Here is a 23630-nt window from a genome sequence, read left to right as displayed (position 1 = left end):
AAAATAAAAATAAACTTGAACGTTCATGGGCATTGTGTATCCAGGCCGGATTACCACAGAGGCAGGAATGAGGTAAGCGAGAAGGCCTGGCTGGGTGGGGGGAGGAAGCCATTCAGGTGGTTTTGGTGTAGGGTCCTGGCCAAGGGAGGCAGACATAGAAGGAACAGGATTGAGTGGATATCCAGCTCTGGTCCAGAAGAGCATGTTTCATAATCAGTAGATGAAGTGAGCACAGTTTGTAAGGAGTCAGGAGAGCAAGGTGCTCTGGCCCAAGTCCGGTGGTTTGGACTCAGTCTACACATGGCAGGCAAGTTCCAGGATATGCTTGGAAAGGTGCCATCCGTGGCTGCCGGCAAGCCTGGGCTGGGGACTGTGTAGGCACCTCTCTCCCATAGTCTTCTTGACCAGTGGACAAGGAGGGTGGTATTTACTTCTCTTTTACTGATGGGGGAACCAAGGCTCAGGAAAGCAAAATAGCTGCTAAGTGGCAGAGCCGGGATGGGAATACAGGTGTTCTGTTTCTTTTTTTTTTTTTTTTTAACGTTTATTTTTATTTTTGAGACAGAGAGAGACAGAGCATGAACGGGGGAGGGTCAGAGAGAGAGAGGGAGACACAGAATCTGAAACAGGGTCCAGGCTCTGAGCTGTCAGCACAGAGCCCGACGCGGGGCTTGAACTCACGAACCGCAAGATCATGACCTGAGCCGAAGTCGGACGCTTAACCAACTGAGCCACCCAGGCGCCCCATGGTGTTCTGTTTCAATGTCCAGAGCACTTTCTTCCCTCACCAGCTCTGGTTTATATGTGCATGATGTACATACTTCCTCTGACAGATTTTAGTGTCACCCAAACAGAGATATGTTTATATTTCTGTGAATTTAACTAGTCCAGTTTTCATGAGCAAATGTCCCTACCTCTATTGCTTTTGAACCGAGAAGGGTGCATCTCTGTAGTGCCAGCACGGTATGCGGTTGCAGAGCTGGCCCCTGGGCTGTGGTGACAGTCCTGGGTCATCATAGCAGGTGGAGGAGAAGCACGGGCTACTGAGGCTGGGTTCTTATCACCTTGCCTCATGGGAAGCCTGATCAGCGTTCTGCTACAACATACCGGAGACAGGAAAGAGCTTGCTTTCAGACAGGAAGGAGCTTGCTTTCAGTGTTTGTCTTTTGTAGTTCCACCAAAAGGGCTGACTTAGTGGCGGGCAAGCCTCTGGCAAGCTCCAGAAGTGGCTGGTTGAGCCACTTTTTTGGCCAGGGTTGAATCATGTTACTCCCTTAGTAAAAGAATACATGTTTCCCCACTGTCTGTAAGGTAAGGTTCAAATTTCTTTTGGAATCCCAAACGTCTTCAACTTGGCTTGAGCCTCCCTTTGCACCTGGTCTCCCGGGAATCTCCCTCTCAGGCCACCACAGAGCCAGTCTTCCAGGCTCTGTGAATGGCCTTTGCCACTGCCTCCCTATCAGGACACTAATTGGCCTTTGAATGTCACCTGTTCCATTAGGTCTGCTCCCCCTTCCCCCAATAGTCAGCCTTTGGTTAGTCGGCTGTGACCACTTTCTGTCTCTGCTAGACTGCCCCAATCCTTGCTTCCCTCAGCTCACATACCAATCCTTATCTCACAGGACTGTGCAGACTGCTGGGTGTGTAGAAGATGCTTGACATTTGCTGAGTTAAAGGGCTCAGGTTTTGTTTCTGCATGGGATCAGTAAATCTCTGAGCACAGTTCATTCATCGGAGACTCTTTGGAAGACTGTTTCTTTATCTTCCTCCTTTCCACTGTGGGATCACGTGAAACAGAAAGACTGCTGGGCTTGGAGTTCAAGAAACCAGGATGCTAGTCCTGATCTACTCTCCAGTCTGTGTGACCTGGGCCAGAGCAGCCTCAGTTTCCCTAGCAATGAAATGAGTGTGAGCCCACTGATCCTCTGTCGGACTTGCACCAAACCAGGTGGGCACTAGCCTTGTGCATCTGGGTGTGCTTTTTTCACCCCAGTGGCATGTGACTTCCTTTCCTCCAGTCCCTTAAGACTGTTAATTGAGGACCGTCTGCCATAGAGTAGGGCCCTTTTGTCCATTTCACTAGAATGGCCCTAAATGCACCCAACGTGGGCGGCAGCTTCGAAAACCTCTGAGTAATTGGATGGCATCCACTTCCCTGAGATCCCAGATATCCCACAATCTAAATGTGCTTTGAATCTCCTTTGGCATTTTGATGATTTTTCTCCTGTTACATAGGATGACCAGACAAGATTGATAAAACCAATATCATTTCTCCGTGCTTTCCTCCTCAGACCTGCCACTGTTGTGAAGGATTGTTTTTGAAAGGCCTGTGGATCACTCCAACAGTGGGTCCTCTTTTATTAGTATTTGACTTTATTAAAGATAACAGTGTCATTTGGAGTCAGTTCTTGAGGTTGAGGTGATTTAAGGGAAAACAGATCTTACCCATTTACTCTAATTCTGTGTCTATAATGTCTACAATATTTATGGCATTAATTTCGTAGGCAATGTATTGTATACCAGAACAGCATGTTATATACATGAATGGTGGCGCCTTGACTGAAGTATGTGTCCCGTGGTAGCTTTGTCCTCAGGCACGTGACTAAATATGCACACAGATTAAATGGACGAGTGAGTATTCAGAAACCTTGGTCTCTGGCAGGCGGCTGTGAGAGGCCAGGGTTGACATGCTGAACCGTGTTCACGACATCCCTCTTGTTCTCCATTCCTACCTCAGCTGCTCTCTGGTTCTGCTTTTTATTTCCTCCTCTGGATCATTACAAAAGGCTCCTGTGTGAATTTCTGGGTTTATGTTGTCCGTGCCCACCAGTCAAATCTCCCAATCCTGGTTACTGCCTAGTCACCCCCTTGCTCAAGGACCCTTACTCCATTGCCCGAGTCAGAAGAAAACCCTTGGCTGACACTTCCCTGCCCCTGTGTCTGCATTATTCATGTCTGCAGTATGGAGTCCCCCACCCTTCACAAACTCATCCTCCCTTCAAAACCTACTTGTGTGACTAAGAACTCCCAGGTTTCAGGGATTTCTTCTACCAAACCTTGCAGCTCTTAGTGTGGCCGAATGTATTGGTTATTTAGTGCCGTGTAACAGATTACTGTACAATGTAAAACAACAAACATATATTGTCTCCCACAGTTTCTGAAGGTCAAGAATCCGTAAGTGACTTAGGTGGATGGTTGTGGTTCAGGATTTTTCCTGAGGTTGTAGTCTGGCTGTCAGTCAGAACTGCAGCCATCTGACTGGGGTGGAGGATCCACTTCTAGGCTCACTCACGGGGCTCTTGGCAAGAGACCCCAGACCTTCTCTACTCAGTCCTCTCCATAGGACTGCTCAATGACATAGCAGCTGGCTTATCCAAAGTGAGTGATCAGAAAGACAAACAAAGATGGCAGCTGCAGTGCCTTTTGTAACCTAATCCTGGAAGTAAAACCCATCACTTCTGTTGGGCCCATTGACCAACCGTGGTACATTGTGGAAGAAGACCGCTCGAAGATGTGACTAACAGAAAGTGAGGTCATTGGGGACCACATTGGGTTTTGGTTACCGCCCCTGCCCTGTCTTTTTGCATGTATATGTTGTTTTTCCAGCTAGTCCCAGGGATGATTAGAGATCAGAGACTGGTCTCATTCACTGCTGTTGCTCCCACACTTCATTCAAAGTGCTTTTCACAGAGCTGCTTAGTTCGTCTTCACAATAATCTGTTGGGCTTTTTAAAAACTAATTAATTAAAACAGATGCAGGAAACTAAGGTCCAGAGGTATTAGTTATGTAAGTCAATCAGCTACTATATGACAGAATTTGTGAATTCATTCCCAGGTCTTTTCTGATCTAAAACTTAGGTGTTTTTTGTTTTGTTTTGTTTTTCATTTTACACAGGATTTGCTGATTATGACTTCTGTAAAATATTTGCTACAACCCGCATCCTGTCTATCAGCTTTGGTGATAATTTAGAGGAACAACTTGGGGGCAGCCAGCGGTATAGGGAAGTATTTGTATAAAGCAATTCCAAGACGGGAAAAGTTTCTAAGAGATTGTCCCAACCAATTGAAAGTTCATCTTCTGGGCTTTCATCTGTTCAGCAATTGTTTAAGTGAAGCCCCTGATTTATCTGCCTGTTCTACCGAACAAGGGAGCTTCAGAGGCCCGTACAAGTGTCACATTTCAGCAGGTTTTTCTTGTGTGGTCATCCCAGGAAGTCTCGCCTGTTACCTTCTACCGCAAGACACACAAGACACTGCCTATCACAAAACCTTGCTCATGTGTTTCAGACAAAATGAGAACAGACTCTTGGTCTTCTGGGTTTTGTAGGATTAAGTCATAATTTAAATTGGAATATCTCCTGATAAATCGTCCTACATACCATGACTCCGTCCACAGGGAGCCTGGTGTGGTGGTGGGGTGGAGGAAAGGGAAGGAAAGAAAAGAAAAAAAGGGAAAAAAAGGAAAAGGAAAGTCCTTGCTGTACCTTCGAACACAGAGTTATGGTGGTGGAATTAAAGGAGCTTTGATTTTCTTTTTCATTTTGAACAAAACTCTGGCCCCCATAGTTGGCTTTCAAAATGTGGAATGAGTACAAGTGTTTCTAATTTCAGTCATTCTTCCTTTATTCTCTGCAAAAAGGGGAACACGACAGGTGGCTTTCTAAAACTTGAACACCTCGAGCTTTGTGTTCCCTCTCATGATCATCTTTTATGTCTGCAGGGGGCATTTAGACTTATTCTAGTAATGGTCCTTTGGGTTTTTGACTTACTGGCTGAAGATACATTTTTTTTTTTTTTCTTGATTTAGGTATGTCCTCCACCCCTTAGGCCTGGAAAAGTTTTGAGTACTGGTTTTTCAGGCTCTTTTTTTTATCTCTACATGGGTATTTTTTCATTGTTTATTTTTTTTTCCCCGTCACGGTCATAGGGTGGTTTAATATTACATGTCTCGCCACAGTGCATTTTCCCGAAATTGCGGAATTTCTTGGATCTCTTCAAAGAGTCCAAAAACACTGGGGAGAAGGAGAGGATGAGAAAGGGATTTGAAAAAGAATTGGGAATGAGATTTCTTAGACACTTTCATACTCTGAGGTGGTTATAAGTTGTTTTCTGCATAGATTGACATTCTCTCTTTTTTTAAATTTTTATTCAATTATTTTTAATTTTTTTTAATGTTTATTTATTTTTGAGACAGAGAGAGACAGAGCTTGAGCGGGGGAGGGACAGAGAGAGAGAGGGAGGCACAGAATCCGAAGCAGGCTCCAGGCTCTGAGCTGTCAGCACAAGGCCTGACTCAGGGCTTGAACTCGTGAACCGTGAGATCATGACTTGAGCTGAAGTCTGCCACTTAACTGACTGAGCCACCCAGGTGCCCCAAATGTTTATTTATTTTTGAGAGACAGAGAGAGCACGAGTGGGGTGGTGCAGAGAGAGGGGGGTGTGACAAAGGATCTGAAGCAGGTTCGTGCTGACAGGAGAGCCTGATGTGGGGCTTGAACTCGTGAACCATGAGATCATGACCTGAGCCAAAGTTGGATGCTCAACCAACTGAGCCACCGAGGTGCCCCAGATTGACATTATGTTGAGCAGCTGTACTCTGAGTCAAATTCTTTTCTCTGGAGCTCTGAGGAAGTTCCCATTCTGATGATGGTAGTATTCTCTCTCACTATTTTGTTTCCATGTCCGCTTATATCTATATGCAAATAATACTTAAATATTCATGTGGAGACATACCTGCAAGCACAAAATATTTCCAGAAACGTCCATATTTATTTGCAGTTCCTTCCTCTCACCCCTGCCAATATAAATGGGCATTTAAAACTTCAGGGGAGCAATTATTAGTCCTTGAGAGAAGTTACCTGGTCAGGTGGCTTTGGTCAGTTTAGGTACATTTTACAGGGCCTACCCAGACATAATTCCTAGGAATGCCGCGGGTAAGACCAGACATCAGAAAGAAAACACAGTTTGGAGCAGGAAGAGGAGTGTCCCTTTTGATAGGATTTCCTTAGCACCCAAGGGTTGCTTTGCCCCTGGAGGGAAAGTACACAAATCCAGAGAGGATATATGCAAAAGGAATTAAGCGACCTGGCATGCTGACCTCATTACCCTCTGATACATATACCCTCACTTACAACAAACATGGTGACAATCATAGTTATTAGTATGTAAAGCCATTAGCTATTTGCCCAGTACTGCATGGGTTCTGTCTTTGACTTCACAGCATCCCTGCCCCCAAGTCCGCTCATTTACCACCATGAAGAAGTAAGTCCTGTTCATTTTGTAAAGAGAGAGGGTAGTAGTAGCTCAGTGACTAAATGGTGTAACTAGCTCAAACTGGGAAAGCAGAATTTCAAACCCAATGCTTTTTTTATCGCCCAAGAACCCAAGCCTTTTTGACTTCTAATTTAGTACACTTCCCTGCCTCTGTCCCTAACTTAACTGCGCATTCACTAGCTTGACTTCATAAAAGGGGAATCGTATATTTTTGGTTCTATTATTGCTTCTTTCTTTCATTCCTGCTCCCATATTTCATGAGGTCAAGACCGTAGATGCTTTTGTGTTTCTAGTTTCCATTCCATTCTCAGAATATGACAGACATTGACAGACACTGGAAATCATGGTAGTTGAAAATATGCCCACAGAATCTTTGACATTCCCTTCAGAAGATGGAGCCTATTCTCCTTGGATGTGGATTGGCCTTAATGACCCATTTCTAACAAGTAGAAAAAAGTAAAGATGACAATGTGTGTCTTTAGAGACTAGATATAAAAGGCACCATGGCTTCCTCCTTGCTCTCTCTACTGGATCACTCACACCAAGGGAAGTTAGCTGCCCTGTTATGAGGACACTTAGGATGTCCTATGGAGATGCCCATGTGGTGAGAAACTGAGGCCTCTGGTCAAGAATTTGGAAATGGATTATTTAACCCCAGTCAAGCCTTCAGTTAATTACTTAACAGCTGCCTCACCAAAGACCCTGCATTAGAAATACCCAGCCCCACCATGCCTAAACTCCCACTTTACAGAAACTGAAAGATAAGGAATGCTTGTTTTAAGTTCTGGGTGTTGTGTTATGTAATAACACACAAAGTAATATAGAAATGAAAGGATACGAACCCCAAAGAGCTCCGGGCCTATGCTTCACGTCGTTGATGATACTGACTCAATGATACAAACTGTGATTTATAGACACCAGCTATTTCTCTGTTGTTTTCTTTCAACTCTGAGAAAATCTACAGCAGTTTTGAGTGTTTTCCAAATGATATAATCACTGGGGGATCATTTAAAAACCCACGATCGAAGGCCCCACACGGGCCCATGAAATGGAACATTCTAAGGACAGGGTTTTGGAATTTCCATTTCCAAAAACCCCTTTGAGAGGATTCAGATGTAGACAGCCTGAGCTTGTCCAAGGAGTACTGTTTGGGAACCAGTGAACTAGAACACTTTCCCCTTATTTCAGTTCTGATCATGAAGATTTAATTTGGTTTAGTTCTCTTGTAGGGCCTCATCTTAACGTCTTCCGTGATAGGGGAGCATGCCTTGGAATGAAAAACTGTTGTCAGATCTGCAGCTCGATGCCCCCTACAAGCTCCATTGTGTGCTTGGCATGGAGCCCACGTCAGACCAGGGCTCGAGACTGTCTGTTCAGGCATCGCGTGGGACCAAGAACAGAGAAAAGAGGTTCCAATGCAAATGTTGAGTCTACTGCCTGGTATTAGTCTCAAAATTAGGCATGTTTCTGTTTAAGTGTTTCCCCATGTATACAGATCTCAGGAGGCTCTTTTGGGAAAGGAAGGAGCACAGAGGAGAATTGATAGCTATGGAGAGCACTCTGGGGGACACTTGTTGGCCTTCTAAAATGAAGGAAGAAGTCCTAGTCCCACACTCCACTCAGTAGATGCTGGCAGAGTTCTGGCACAAGCAGAGCGTATTTTAAAGACGTGTTCTTAGTTCTTCGGTGAAATATTCTAATCCTAACATAAAATCACTTCTTTATCCAACGTGGACACTCCTGGGAGGTCACTGTCCCTGGGCACTGTCCAGGTGCCACAGAGGAGACTGGGGCTCTGTTCTGTGATGTACAGTGCTTTTCCACAATGGTGGTGATAGAGCTGGACCTTGAGTCTGCACCTGTATATTCTTACAGTTTCTTGGTGATCTGTGTACGATGACCGAGGAGGTAAATCACACAGACAACATCTAGCATATGGAAAGGTAAATTTTTAGTAAGCTCCTAAATAGGACTCTGATCCTCAAAAAAAGAACAAACAAAAGAAACAAATAAAATTAGTTCTTCAGACATCGTGACTAAATACTGGGTATAACTTCTGTGATGTATACCATCTGGATGTCTCTGTCAAGTGTCAATGTTTGTTGTATGATCTGCATTTTTTTTTGTTTTGTTTGTTTTTTTTATTTGTTTTTGAGAGAGAGCGTGAGTCGAGGAGGGGCAGAGAGAGAGAGAGAGAGGAAGACATAGAATTTGAAACAGGCTGTAGGCTCTGAGCTGTCTGCACAGAGCCCAATGCAGGGCTCAAACTCGGGAATGGCGAGATCATGACCTTAGCTGAAGTCGGACGTTCAACCAACTGAGCCATCCAGGCGCCCCTGATCTGCATTTTTTAAAAATTTTTTAATGTTTTATTTTATTTTTGAGAGAGAGGGAGACAGTGTCCAAGTGGGGGAGAGGCAGAGAGAGAGGGAGACATAGAATCTGAAGCAGGCTCCAGGCTCTGAGCTGTCAGCACAGAGCCCCGATACCGGGCCCGAACTTGTGAACCACGAGACATGACCTGAGCCAAAGTTGAATGCTCAGCCACCCAGACACCCCTGTGATCTGCATTTTTTAAAGAGAAAAAGTCTGGGGGTTGGGGGTGGGTGTTGAGTGTTCCTATTTCCCCCATGAGCTTTGATCGATCTGAAGTCTCTTCTGGTACCACGCAAGTATGTGACCTTGGAAAAGTCACTTTCCTGCTTTAGAACTCAAGTCTTCCCATTAGACAAAGGAGAGATGTAGACACATCTGTGATCCAAGTTGTTATCTAAAGCAGTGAATCAATCAGCACTGTATTAGTTGACTAGGGGTGCTCTAATGAAATATCACAGACTGGGTGGCTTCAACAACAGATTTATTTCCTCACAGTATTGGAAGCTGGGAATCCAAGATCAAGGTGTCAGCAGGTTTAGTTTCTCCTGAGACCTCGCTCCCTGTCTTGCAGATGCCTTTCTTCTCACTGTATCCTCACATGGCCTTTCCTCTCTGTACATGAGTTCCTCATGTCTCTTTGTCCAATTTCTTCTCTTTTTTTTTAACTGTTTATTTATTTATTTTTGAGAGAGAGGGCACACAGGAGGCACTGTTAGTTCAGAGCCCGATATGGGTAGGGCTTGAACTCACCAACCTTGAGATCATGACCTGAGCAGAAACTAAGAGTTGGACACCCAAGTGACTGAGCCACCCAGGTGCCCCACCCACTTCCTCTTCTTATAAGGACACAAGACAAATTGGATTAGGACCCACCCTAATGGTGTCATTTTAACTTAATCATTTCTTTAAAGGCCCCATCTTTAAATATAGTCCCATTTGGAGATACTGGGGGTTAGAGCTTCAGAACAGCGAATTGGGGGGAATACAATTCAGCCCATAACAAGCATCCAGATTACCTTCACAATTATTAGAGATCCATTGTGAAGCACTGGCTGGGGGTAGATGTGGGGCAGTGTTGGGTATCTATAGCAGAGGTAGAACAGATAGAATCAGCCCCCTTGAGGCATCTGGTCGTTTCCCCACTTTTCCAGAGAAAAGTTCTGAGATTATCTCTGGAGTTCAGTAGAGTCAAAGTTAAAGTCACAGAATGCTAGCAATAAAGGAGACCTTCAAATAATGCCCCTATTTAATATTAAAAGAAGTGGAGGGCTAGAGAGGGGTTGCACTATGTTTATAATTAGGTCTCGATTTATAACTCAATTACATCTGCTCAAAGACAAATCAGAGTATATAACCATAGTTTCTGACCTCAATGTTGCCTCACTCCAACACCTCTGAGACACCCCAACTTAGGAGTGGTATGACATTTTTCCAAGCTCCAAGGAGGAGAGGATATGATGGTACTTCACCGGGATGTGCTAAGAACATTCCCAAAATAGTGACGTTCTGTAATCAAAAGCTTTTTGTTGAGGGAGAGGGCTTTTTCAACACTTTCTTCTTGCTCTCCCAAAGGAGGGCAGTTTTCTCACCATGAGTTATAGGATCAAGGGTAGTATATCTATAAATTGGCAGAGTTTTTCTTTATAGTTAAACAGGTGAAAAATAGCCAGAAACAATAATAGAAGTGATCCATTTAACTCTTTAGTTTAATTCCAGAGTTAGGACTAGAAACAATTTTTGGTGTCTAAAACTTTTAGAAACCAACAGACTGTTGAAATGTTTTAAGAGATTACATCCAATTGCTATCATTTCTTTTCTGGAGTCCATAAGTGGTTTGAGATTCAGAGATGTGACCTGGCACTTTCTCTGGGTTAAGTGGAATAAAATTTGCAAATATTGGTTGTATACTTTTAAGAAATTTTTTAGGGGCGCCTGGGTGGCTCAGTCAGTTGAGCGTCTGACTTCTGCTCAGATCTCAATCTCACAGCTTGTGAGTTCGAGCCCTGCATTGGGCTCTGTGCTGACAGCTCAGAGCCTGGAGCCTGCTTCGGATTCTGTGTCTGCCTCTCTCTCTGCCCCTTCCCACTCATCTTTTTCTCTCTCTCACAAAAATATACGTTAAAAAAAAATTTTTTTTTAAAGAAATTTTTTGAAGACCATGGGTATATCAAATAAGAATAATCCTGTCAGGTATCTCTTCCTGTGATAGAAAACAATGGTTTACATAATTCAACAGACATCTCAATTTGTCCTGGGAAAGAAATTCTGTGAGCATCATATTGGTGGTCCCCATTTGTCTTACTCCCATGATAAAATATCTAGCATGTACCCTTGTTAGCCTACTGAGAGAAAGGCTGCCAGCTTTTCCCAGAATCTGAAACAGGGACATCTGTGTTTAAGGACTGGCTACTTATTTATAAAGTGAATTATCTGAGTGTAAAAATAGAGATATTTTTTAATATTGTGCCAGAATGATCTGCCCCTTTTATTGTATGTCTGCTGTTCATGAGACAATATTTGCACCACAGACCCACTGCCTATTTTCAGAGAGTTCCAAAATGATTTATTCATTCAACAAATATTTTAGTGAGGCATCCTGTGCTAGCCACTAGCGACCGAGCAGTGAACAACAACAACAAAGACATGCCCTGTTATTGTAGTGAGAAAGATAGGCCTTCATAAAATAATTTCACGTTTGAAAGGAAAACTGCAAGTTGGGCTACACTTTCCAAAAGAAACGAACGTGATTCTGGGAGATTCAGGAGCAGATAAGCAAGGAGCCTGCCCCAGGCTGGAAGGCGTCCCTGGGAACCTCATTCTGGGCTGAGAAATGGTGGGGGAGGGGGAGGCTAAGCCAGAAGGCCTGAGCTGTGGTGACAGGAGACCAGGATCACACAGAGGGAAGGGCATGTACCTGAAGGAGGCATAATGGAAAACAACAGGTTGGCAAGGAAAGATTTTGGGTTTTTGTGTGTCCTCTTTCCTTTTCTGGTGTGACTTTGGGAAAAATCACCTCACTTCTTTGGGCCTTATGCCCTTATTTGCATGAATGAGAGAATCTGAGGTTACCCCAGAGTCCCTGAACTAGATTCTTTCATTCACACAGATTGCCCAAGCACCTACTGTGTACCGGGTAATCTGATTGGCCCTGCGATTCAAAGGTGAATTAACTGGGATCATTGACCTCAAGCAGCTGGATCCAGCAGCAGAGACCAACAGAGGAGACAGCCGATTGTGGTGTTGTGTTGTGGGTGTCACGGGAAGACGGATGACCGTGGGATTAGCCCCGGTGGGAGGAGGATGGCAGTCTGGAGGACTTCACAGAGAAAAAGACCTTTCAGCAGAAAACGGGGAAGTCAGCCTGGGCAGTCAGAAGGTGGGAAACGATTCTTGGAGACTGGACATCTTCACTGGGGCAATAATGTGTCACAGTAGGCATGCCCTTTTGAGATTCTATGTGCACCCCAGTTTCCAGGAATGGTTATGGAAATCCTTGCCTCTAATCTCCTTACTGCATGAGGCTCGGGAAGAGTGCAAATTTTTCCTGTGCTCTGGCTTGGTTTCCCATCTGTCAGAAAATGCCCTTTACACAGCAGGGTTCGAGCGACTTAATTATTGTTTGTGGGATATTTGGAAGTTCAGGTCAAGGATGAATTTCTGTTGCAAAACTGAAGGCACACAAGTAAGATGTTTAAAGATGAAGTGCAGGGTTTTCTTTGTTTTCATTTTGGTTTTGGGGGGGTTTTGTTTCATTTCGTTTTTGTAGGGAAGGATCTTAATGGCTTTATATGCTTCCCTAGTTGGGTCAGATTGTCAGAATATTCTGTTATCCACCAGAGAAAGACAAGAAGACTTTTTTAGAGATGCTCTAAAATTATTTTCTGTTTATTCTCTTAAATATTTGGCTTGAACAGAGTCTCCTTGCCAGGATACAGTTAGCATTCCTGCGGTGTTTTAAAAGCTGTCCAAGAGACTGGCATGAGAGGAGAAAACCCTCGCAACTTGAAGTGTTGCTGGATATTGAGTTGTGGTTGCTTAGTCTAAATGTGGTGAGAAACAGAAAAAAAACAAAACTGACAGTATTGATTTTAAAATTTGTTCCCTTCCGGGGCACCTGAGTGGCTCATTCGGTTAAGCATCCGACTCTTAATTTCGACTCAGGTTATGATCTCACGGTTCATGGGTTCCAGCCCTGTGTTAGGCTCTGTGCTGACAGCATATAACCTGGTTGGGATCTTCCCCCTCTCTCTCTGCCCACCCCCCTTAAATAAATAAACTTTAAAAATAAAATAAAATAAAATAAAATAAAATAAAATAAAATAAAATCCTACCTTCCAAAAGGACTGGAAGTTCTCAAAAAAAGACCTGAGTGTAACATGATGACCATTACAATACAGGACAAAGCCAAATGTCACAAGAAGTTCTGTTTTGTTTTTTTTGTTGTTGTTTGTTTAATTTCTTTGATCAAGGTATGTAACTATTGTTAATATTGTTATTGTTTTGAGGCATGAATTTTAGGTGAAAGATTCCTGGCAGTCTAAGCAAAAAAAGGAAATATGGTTGCCTAGCAACTTGCATTGACTGATAAAAAAGGAAACAGGTCAGCCTGTCAGGAGATACAGTCTTTAGTATATTTATTATGCTGATTTTCATACTGTAAACATTGAAGAATAGTATTTTCCATAGCTTCCATAAGCTTCCCAGCCAATGGCAAACTCTCCTTGATGAGACAGCTTTTTTACATTGACCTTCAGTAAAATCTTATACTGGGTTGAAGGCATTTTTTTGTTTTTGTTTTTGTTTTTGTTTTTTTTATTTGGGGACATAGCTAAGGCAGTCCAGGTTTGTAGTTTTCTATTATGATTCAATGCAAGGAAAAATACCAGTAAGTGGATGGGTATTACTGTGTTTCAGTGTTTTAAAACCTGTGTGTTCCTGAGAACGGCCTGGGGCCCTTGTTAAAATATAGATCCAATGCCTGCTCCAGATTTGCTGAATCAAAGTCTGTAGCAAGGGGCCTGGGTGTATATTTAACAAATATACGAGGTGATTTCTTAATGCTCAAGCAAGTTTAGGGAGCACTGCCATAAATGGTTTTCCTTGATGGTTTTTTCCTCTCAGTTGGGCTTTGTAACAGTCATTTTGAGCATAAATTGTGATAGGAGCCTGAGGCAAGTGAGGTGATGAAGCCAGTTTAATTAGCTGGTCTGGAACCATAATGTCATTTCCCTTTCTCAAGCCGTGGTGCTTCAGGATGCTGTCCAAGAGTTCCCTCCGGGCGCCTTCTCATCTGTTACACCATCCATCCTTCTAACGTGTCCACGTGGCGGGCAGAGCAAGTATAACACTGTATTTTGTCCTTTTTAAGATGCATGTTTCCCCACAGTTCTACATCTCTAAAATTAGTCTGCATTTTAGAATCGAGCGGGTGTGAATTTGGTGACGCTTTGTCTTAGTGATATATAAAATCGTAGTGTCAACTTTATACTCAAAGGTGTCAGAGATCAGATCATCTGTAGCTGTTCCTTTTACAGATGAGGCATCAGAGACACCGAGAGGGTGAGGTGACCGAGGAAATCCACTGCCAGTTGGGGGAGCCCAGTGTCAGACCCCACTCTCTATCCTTGCTGTAGTTATGTATGCCTGAGTAACCAATTATCCCCAAACTTAGTGGCTTAAAACAGCATCGGACATGGATGATCTCACACAGCTTCTTGGGGCCAGGCATGTAGGATTGGCTTGGCTGGGGTCTTCTGGCTTAGGGCCTCTCATGAAGGTGCAGATTTGACATTGGTTGTACAGTCATCTGCAACCTTGACTGGGGCTGGAGGTTCCACTTACAGGCTGGCTCACTCACTTGGTTGGCCAGTTGGTGCTGACATGGGGGGGGAAGCCTCAGTTCATTTCCACGTGGGCCTCTCCACAAGTTCTTCCAGGTGCCCACACCATGGTGACTAGCTTCCCCCAGAGTAAGTGATCCAAAGGACCAAGGCAGGAAAATGTTAAATGCCTTTTATGACCTCACTTCCAAAGTTGCGTAATGTCACTCTTACACATGCAGTTTGCCACACAGACCTGACTCTGTTCGAAGGGAGTGCACAAGGGCACGAATATCAGGAAGGGAGGCTCCATGGGGGCTGGCTGTTTCCTTCACACCACACTGGTTTTCCAATATCACTCTGTCCTGCCTGATCAGCTTGGCCCTCTCGTATTCTTAGGTCAGGTTCTCAAATTGAATGGATAAAAACTCTTTGGGATTTATGCCCCATTCTGGCACCTGTGAAATTTTAACGTGCCTACAAATTTTCTGGGTCTCCTGTTAAAACAAACCCTGATCCAGTAGGTCTTAAGGCAGCCTGAGATCCTGCATTCTGACTGGCTCCTGTATAATCCCCTTGCTTCTGGCCCTCCTCCTCTCATTTTGGCAGAGAGACAGATGGTTTGGGGAGAAGGAACTAGGGAAACCAGCCTGTTTCACCATGCTGGTTGAGGGAAGGAGAGGTATGAAGCCGATAAGAACCCCTGAATTATTAGGTAGGCAGCTCACTGCAGCTGTGAGCTTCTTCACAGTGAAGGTCAGGTTTCAGACAGCAACAGCTGGGTGCTCAAAATGGCGAGGTAATTAGCTCGAGGGGGGTTGGGGGGTGTGGGATGGAACACAAACAGTGCTTAAAATGAAACGTGTCAATGCATTATTCAGAGCTCAGATGCCCATTGGTAGATTGTTCATCCTCCTTTTTTGCCTCTCCCCTCTCCCCTCTCCCTTCTCCCTCTTACATACACACACATCAGCTAGCACTCAGGAAAACTCTAGACTCACAATATATTTCCCTGAACAAGATGAAAATCAGAGGTGAAGTCCCCTAAGTGCTCCTACTTTAAGCTACTTTGCTGTGATCTAGAATGCTGGCCCTCTGCCTTTCTTCTTGCCCACGGCAAACTTTCTGCCTTGTGTCTTTCTACACATCATTTAAGAGGAGCATATTAGACTGTAAGCTCAGCAAGAGAGGGGCTGTGTCATTTTTGTTCATCTCTCTATGTAATATCACACATACATGCCTATATTATAAATGAATAGAGGAGTGAATAAACCATCCTAACAGGTAAGAGTGACCTTGAGCCTTGTGATGAAACACAGGGGCCTCCATTTTCACATTCTAGTGGTTGCCGGGGACCTTGGGAAGGGGTTCAAGTTTATCACCTACCACTTCCTTATCCGCCATGCCAGTCTGTAACTGTAGAAGCTGAAAACTGCTGTTTACTCAGCACTTACTGTGTGCGAAGCACGTACACCATTAAGCTTCCAACAACCTGAGAGGTAGGTAATCATCGCCCCCAGTTTGCAGAAGAGGAAGACAAGCCTGTGAGATATGCTTATATAGCTAGTCAGTAGTAGTTTTGCAGTCTGTCTCAACCTGGTTTCAGCCTAAAGCTGCTACTTGGTGCCCACCATTGCAGAATAAGATGTCTAGGGAAGGCAACAGAATGATAGACTACTGAAGCTGGAAGGGCTCTCAACACTGAGTTCACATACATACTTGGCATCTGTCCTTGGTGCTGTGGGCGAGCACTGAGATGCATTTCATGAGAAGAAGAGTCCACACATTAATGGGACATAGATAGAAATCTCAGTCATTATCTGGAGCTACCTGTTAAAAACCAACCAGTCCACACATGGCTGGTGGGAATGAAACATGGTACAGCCACTTTGGAAAACAGTGTGACACTTTATAAGAAAGATAAACACATACACTTAACAAATAGCACAGCTGTCACGCTCCTGAGTATTTATGTGAGAGAAAAGGAAAGTATGTCCACACAAAGGCCTGGACACAGATGTTTGCAAGTTTTATTCGTGTTAGCAAAAAACTAGAAACAACCCAAATGTGTGTCAGCTGTTGAGTGGATAAACAAAATGTCCTGTCCATGAAAGGGATGCCATGAGAGGAGCAAGCTATTGATTTGATGAATTCAACGACATGGATGAATGTTAAAAGTGTCAGGCTAAGTGAAAGACAGCCATGGAAGGCTACATTCTTTGTCATGTATGTGCCAGACAGGAAATGACAAAACTATAGGGACAAATGCCCGGGGTTTAGGAATGGGCTTGACTACAAAGGGGCATGAGGAAATTTTGGGGGGTGGTGGAAATCTTCTGTGTCTTAATTGTGGCTATAGTTATAAAACTGTAGACCTTTGTCTAACTCATCAAACTGTATCTTTCAGAGGGATGAATTTTATTGTCTATAAGTTATACCTCAGGAAACATGACTTTAAGAAATATATCGGCCAGCCCAAACCCACCATTTTCCAGATGGGGAAACTTGTCCCAGATGAGGAAATGACTTGCTCCAGCAGATATGAATTGAGAATACAGGTTTCTCGGCCCCCAGTCCTGAGGCAGAAGTGAGCTGGAACTTTGGCCTCCTGTCTTAGACCACAGCACATTGTAGCTAGGCCAGGAGTGCTCATCCCCAGCTCTCAGTGTGGCATCATGGGTGACTTTTCAAAACTTGACCTCTACTGCACTGCTCTTCAGGCTGTCGACCTGCAGTTTGGCCAGAGTAATTAGAAAAAAAGAGTAAATTTGTATGTAGCCAGCATCCGAGAGTGTAAAACTCCAGGAATAAGCCTCTATATACATATTCCATTCCACTTTTTTTTGGGAAAGAGGGAGAACAGACAAAACAGGAAGTTAATTTATCTGGAATCATGCCTTTTAGGACATTGCTGCCCAGTCACTCCAGGAAGAACAAAATATCCTAGAGATTCACACCAACATCTTGTTGCAGAAAGCAGGTGGGATTTGGAGTAAAGCCAGACCTGATTTTAGTTCCTAAATCTTTTCCTTTCTAACTTCATGTCCTTGAGTAGCCACTTAACTTCTCTGTCTGTAAGATAATGACCATAATTCCTACCTCACAGGGGTTTTATGAGGTTTAAATCAGAGAATGGTAAATACAGTATCTAGTCTGGCTGTGATAGACTTGTCTAGTGCATTCATCACTAGGCCATGTGCTTTACATACATTATCCTAAACCTTAACAGTCCTTATCCCCCTTGTGGAGATGATCAGCCTACGGTAAATAATCTGCCTGCAAATGATCTACCACCTGGCCAGAACCACTGGGCTGTGTGTAGATCTCAGTAAATGATGGTGGATCTTAATTGAGCCCTGTTTATAAAATAATTGGGTAGGGAGATTGGGAGGAAATGAAATTCTGCTTCTTAGTTTGAGAGAAAGCATAATTATTAATTATTATTTGCTTTTTATTATTAAAATTTTTTTTTTACCGTTTTTATTTATTTTTGAGACAGAGAGCATGAACAGGGGAGGGGCAGAGAGAGAGGGAGACACAGAATTGGAAGCAGGCTCCAGGCTCCAAGCCATCAGCCCAGAGCCCGACGCGGGGCTCGGACTCACGGACTGCGAGATCATGACCTGAGCTGAAGTCGGACGCTTAACCGACTGAGCCACCCAGGCGCCCCTATTATTTGCTTTTTAAGAAAGAATAGGAAGACCGTTGAGGCCAAAATTTGGACCCCGAGTCAGGGTCAAACTCCCAGTTGAAGAGAACGTGTCCTCCCCTTAGCCTTTTTGTCCAGGGAGAATACTCCAACAACCCAAAAGACTTTGCACTATCTAGGGCCCAGCTAAAAACCAGAGAGGTAGGGAGACTTTCCACCTGCTTCTTGGCAGGGTGACCCTCTGCAGACATTCTCTGTACTCTCAAACCCTGCCTGCCTTCTAAGATTTAGAGGCTGGCTTAAGAGTTACTGAAAAGGGCTGATTTTATTAAGCTTATCTGTTTTTCTTCCTTTGTAGCTGGAATAACATACCAGATAAGTTTTCCATCTTCATTTGAAAACTTTTCTCAGTCCGTCACACAGCCAACATCGGCCTAGATTTACAAACCACCAACAAGTTTTAATAACCTAAGACAACTGGCAAAATACCAATTGGCAAACTTGCCAAAGACCATAGAATTGGGTGTTTAAATTCCACCATTATACGCTTCATGTGCCTGGGCTCAATTTCCTTTCCTAACCATTGTCTTCCAGTGTGAAGTGGCCAGTTGGGCTTAACGGATTCATCAAGCATGGTATACCATTTAGTGTCATGGATCTTATACACAAAGGCCATAATGTGGGCTGAAAGTAAGCATACTAGGTTCCTATATAGAGAGAATACGATCAATGTTAAATCTGTATGTGGAGTGAAAAGCACAGGATATTTTAGGTACCCTAGATTTCTCTACTACCCAGGGTAGAATTACCTTCTTAAGTGATTTTAGGAGCCTGAGGACCAGAAAAACTATTGTCAAGGCTGGTGGTCAAAGTGGGAGACTATTAAGACAGAATCCCAACACCAGCCCAGAGCTGTTTCCACTAGCCCACACCACATTCCCTTTGTGTTGGTTATTTAATAAATTCATTTCACAACCCGTAGAGCACAGTAGGAAACAATGCAATTACTGAACCATAGGAACACAGCTGCCAACATCTTGTTGATTCAGAATTGTCCAAACACTTCCATGTGGGGGCGGGATTGATGCAATTTGCTGGTTCAACAGTTGACATTGATAAATTGGAGTTTCATTTCCTCAGCCTTCTGTTGGAGGTGCTAATGAGCGTTGAAAGGCTGGAGAAATGCAGGAGGGAGACAAGGGAGAACCTTGTCTGATCTACATACTAAGTAATTGAGCCTGTATGATGTAGGCTTGACACGGCTAGGGAATAGGTGGACTCACTGAAGGCACTAATAAAGGCGAAATAAAATTAGCACCATTAATTTTTTTTTTCAATGATTTAAGTTCTACTCGCAGATTGTGTAGGCTGGTATCCTCATTTATTAGAGAGAATGTTTGCTTTTCCTAATACTCTTTTGCATGTTTCCTTTTCTATTTCATGGGGCAGTTTGCCAAGATTCCTTGGCTTCTGGAAAATGAGGGGGTTGGACCAGATGATCTCTGAGGTCCCTTACACGCTCCATTTTTTTACTTCCTTGGCAAGAGAATTTGCCTGAAATGAATTGCATTCCCCCCACACACATTTATCCAAGCCTCTGTTTTCCCATTCATCTTCTTCATTCAAAAAGCACTTGGGATGCTTACTGGGTGCCAGTTACTGTGCTAGGAACTAGTAATAGAGTGGAAAGTAGGCCAGGGCACCACTGGGCCCCTTCTCTCAGGAGTTTACATTGCAATAGCGAGACAGGTGAGTAAGTAGAGCAGGTCAGAGACATGCTGGGGGTGCGCACAGCAGTATCAAAGCACCCACGAAGGTCCCTAAGTTGGACATCATCGTGGAAAGCTATTCGGAGCAGTAATATTTTAAGTTGCTCCTGAAATAAGAAGGCGAAGATTGGGAGGACGTGTTTGGATGGACTTTCTTCTGTGTCCTCCCAGGACTTTTTGAGCATCTTTTCTCTATGTAGTTTCTAGAAGGGGTTTATGGGAATGTCATAAAACACAGGCATGGCTTGATGTGGGAACACAACATAGATAAAAGAATGACTTTTGGAGAAGGGGTAACAGTCAAGGCTGATGTTATAAAAGGTTAAAATTTTTAAACAAAAAATCTTAAAAATATTTCCTTTAGGGGCGCCTGAGTGGCTCACTTGGTAAAGCATCTGACTTCAGCTCAGGGCCTGATCTTAAGGTTCGTGGGTTCGAGCCCCGCATTGGACTCTGTGCTGACAGCTCAGAGCCTGGAACCTGCTTCAGGTTCTGTGTTTCCCTCTTTCTCTGCTCTTCCCCCACTTACACTCTGTGTCTCTTTCTCAAAAATAAACATTATATATTTATATATATAAACATTATATATTTATTTTGTAATTTCCTCCTTAAATAAGGAGTCTGTGGACTACTTATTAAACTCAATCACATCTTTATGAACATCAGCTATTTTAATCATACTAGAGTTGAAAATCTTTTAAAAGTTGTCTCTAATCATTTTATACATGAAGCAAAACTAGAAAAGTTTTAACTAGAAAAGTTAATTTTTTTTCCAGAATTCAGATAGTTTAATAGCAGAAGTAACTCTAAAACTCACCCACATCCCCAAACCACCTTCTTTGTTTGGAGGTTAACTCAAGATACTACCTTGACTAGAAAGCTTTCTCCCATACTCTACTCTTTCCCACTTTGACAACAAACTCCAGCTTTCCCTCATAGTTTTTGCCAAGTTACTTGAAGTCTTATTACACCTCCTGACATTCATTAGTAATTTATTGTTTCTTCTTTAATCCAACAAATGTTCATTGAACTTTTATAATGAGGGCCTTAAGTACCATGGAACATTGTTCTTACACTGAGCAAGTTTGCAGTCTGAGGGGAAGGTGGATGCCGTGGTTTTACAGGATGAAATCTTAAGTTCTTCCTTCGGGATTTAAGTCCCTCAGTGAGCTGACCCTATTCTTACTGTCCAGGATTCTCTTGATGAAACTGGGTATGCTGCCAGCACAAGACATTGCTACTTTTACTGACAGAGTTCCCACAGAAACAAATTCCTAGTAAACATAGCAGCCTAGAGAGGAGGTTCAGTGATTTTTGTCTTTTTGGACGAAAGATTGATTCATAGGCTATCTGTGGGATAGCCTTCTCGTGGAAGTATTTGTTATTACTTCCAGGATTTTTATATTTTCTCATCCTTTGAATCTGTTAATTTATTCAAAGCGAGAAATCAGTTTGAATAAAATGGGTTGGCATGGGCTTTCAAAATTAACCTTTTACACATACGAATTACAAAATTCGTAATTAGATATACGAAAGTCCAAGCCAGCCAAGAATAATCTTTTTCCTTCTCTCCAGCTCTCAGAAGAGTAGATTTATCTTGGAGAAATGCATTTTGTTAAGCTGTGAGTAGATGCAGTTAGGAATTCTCCAGCTGCAAGTAATTTTAGAGATTATCAGACATTGATTTACTCAATATTTTTAAAGCAAATTGGATCTTTTTTTTTTTTTTTGGTATTATGGCATTAATTAAAATTAAAGCTGTTCTAAGCGGAATTTCTTTGCAGGTAATCTTGATTTTCTTTATTTTAAATGTGCTTGGTTCAGGCCACCTATAAATAAACCAGAGCTCAGAATATTCAGTGTGAAAATAATATGCATAAAAATGCAGATTTAACTGTGAACAAATACTATACTAGCTTGTAAATGTATCAAAAATCTAACATATTATGTTATCATATTCTATCATATCTGTTTAGTAGAAACTATAGAAATCAAATGTCAGCCAGTTGTTGGCATTCGTATGATGATCAGGCTGTCCTGTAAAGGATTTATGTCTACACTTATAGCGTGTTTCACCACCTCTGTCTGGTAGCACTTGACTCTTAAACCTGGGCATGAGAGCACTGGTTTAAGAATTTGGAAGTGTTGTTCTAGTCATGACCCTGACACTCACTAGCTTTGTGAGTTTTAGCTACTAGCGGTGCCTCTTTGGCCTTCACTTCTCCTGAATGCCAAATGCAGTGGTTAGACTAGAAGTTCTAAGGACCCATGTACTTTTGAGATGGATGAATGTAAGCGATGGGATGTTTCCTTTCGTTGTGCACCCAGAGAAGGAAAAGCCGTGAAAGGTAAAGTGACCTGCTCTTGGCCACAGGGAGAGTCACCAGCTCAATAGGAATGGCCAGGCTCTTTCAGATCACTCGTGTGGCCTCACAGTCACCCTGGTAACACCTACCTACCTAGGATTGTTTACAAAGCCTGGTCATTTGCATTTGCCCTTCTGTCTGTTGGGATAACTTCTAGGTGGGTATTTAAAAGTGCAGGAGTAATAAAGTTAGTTGGCAGAATCCCATTTTAATCATCCCACCATGCAATCAAAATTGGTGTCCTAGGGGCGCCTGGGTGGCTCAGTCGGTTAAGCATCCGACTTCAGCTTAGGTCATGATCTCGTGCTCCGTGAGTTCGAGCCCCACGTCGGGCTCTGTGCTGACAGCTCAGAACGTGGAGACTGCTTCTGATTCTGTGTCTCCCTCTCTCTCTGACCCTCCCCGCATTCATGCTCTGTCTCTCTCTGTCTCAAAAATAAATAAACGTTAAAAAAAAAAACAATTTAAAAAAATTGGTGTCCTAAATACCTTTTCTATTGAAGCTTATTTTGAAGAGAAACCCCAAATTACAGTGAAGCAGTAGAAGCCACTCTCCAGGGTATCACAGGTTCTTCTTTTCAACCACATCTGAAAACAACTCCTATTAAGAATGAAGAATTTAAGCAGATTCACCACTCCCTATTTTCCTTTGGATTGATACTATTTAAGCATGCTTGGGGCATGTGCAATAAGCATCTATTGGCTTCCTATTAATGATGCCTCTTGGTGGCCTCACATTTAGCAATAAGAGGGATATGTATTTGTTTAGAATCAAATTACAGGGGCACCTGGGTGGCTCAATCATTAAGCATCTGACTCTTGATTTCAGTTCAGGTCATGATCTCATGGTGCATGAGTTCAAACCCCGGTCAGGCTCTGCACTGACCATGTGGAGCCTGCTTGAGACTCTCTCTCTGCCCCTACTTTCTCTCTCTCTCTTTCAAAATAAATAAACGTTAAGAAAAAAGAATCAAATTACATATTTTATGTAAAAACATCCCAAGTAGTGTCTAGGTTCACAAGTGCCGTGTTCAGTTAGTTTGCAACTGAACTGTAATACTAGTCTTAACGAACTTGTGTTTGGGAAGTAGCAGTCAGTGCTGCAGGAAGGGAGAGGGAGAGAGAAGGGAGCAGTTTTGAAATTGACAAGAGTCATCTCCTGGCACTGCCTGTTGCAGCCTCCCTGTCTCTAACATCTGTCCTCGGGGACTTCCAGCACTCTGATGACCCACCATCATTTGTAGATTTATTAACCTACAGAGCACTCAGTCCACTCTGGATCAAAACTCCCCCATTTTGGGTGGTGGTTTCCAGCGCAGTGAGAAGGTCATGCTCTGATCAAACACATTTATTCTAAGGAGTAAATGGTAATTAGAGC

At 43.1% G+C, this 23630-nt stretch overlaps 1 protein-coding gene and 1 non-coding gene across 2 annotated transcripts in view; both read left to right on the top strand.

Moving 5' to 3' along the window:
• The window catches only part of MB21D2 (Mab-21 domain containing 2), a 114927-nt gene that overhangs the window by 63800 nt on the left and 27497 nt on the right, over positions 1-23630 (top strand). The window lies entirely within an intron of this gene.
• Positions 7999-8203, top strand: LOC115524351. The gene has a single exon (XR_003972054.1). It is a non-coding gene; the product is annotated as a small nucleolar RNA SNORA73 family (small nucleolar RNA).

This window comes from Lynx canadensis, chromosome C2 (assembly GCF_007474595.2).
Source record: "Lynx canadensis isolate LIC74 chromosome C2, mLynCan4.pri.v2, whole genome shotgun sequence".
Classification (NCBI taxonomy): domain Eukaryota; kingdom Metazoa; phylum Chordata; class Mammalia; order Carnivora; family Felidae; genus Lynx; species Lynx canadensis.
The sequence above is the reverse complement of the archived record's forward strand: the minus strand, read 5'-3'. Positions and strand labels throughout refer to the sequence as shown.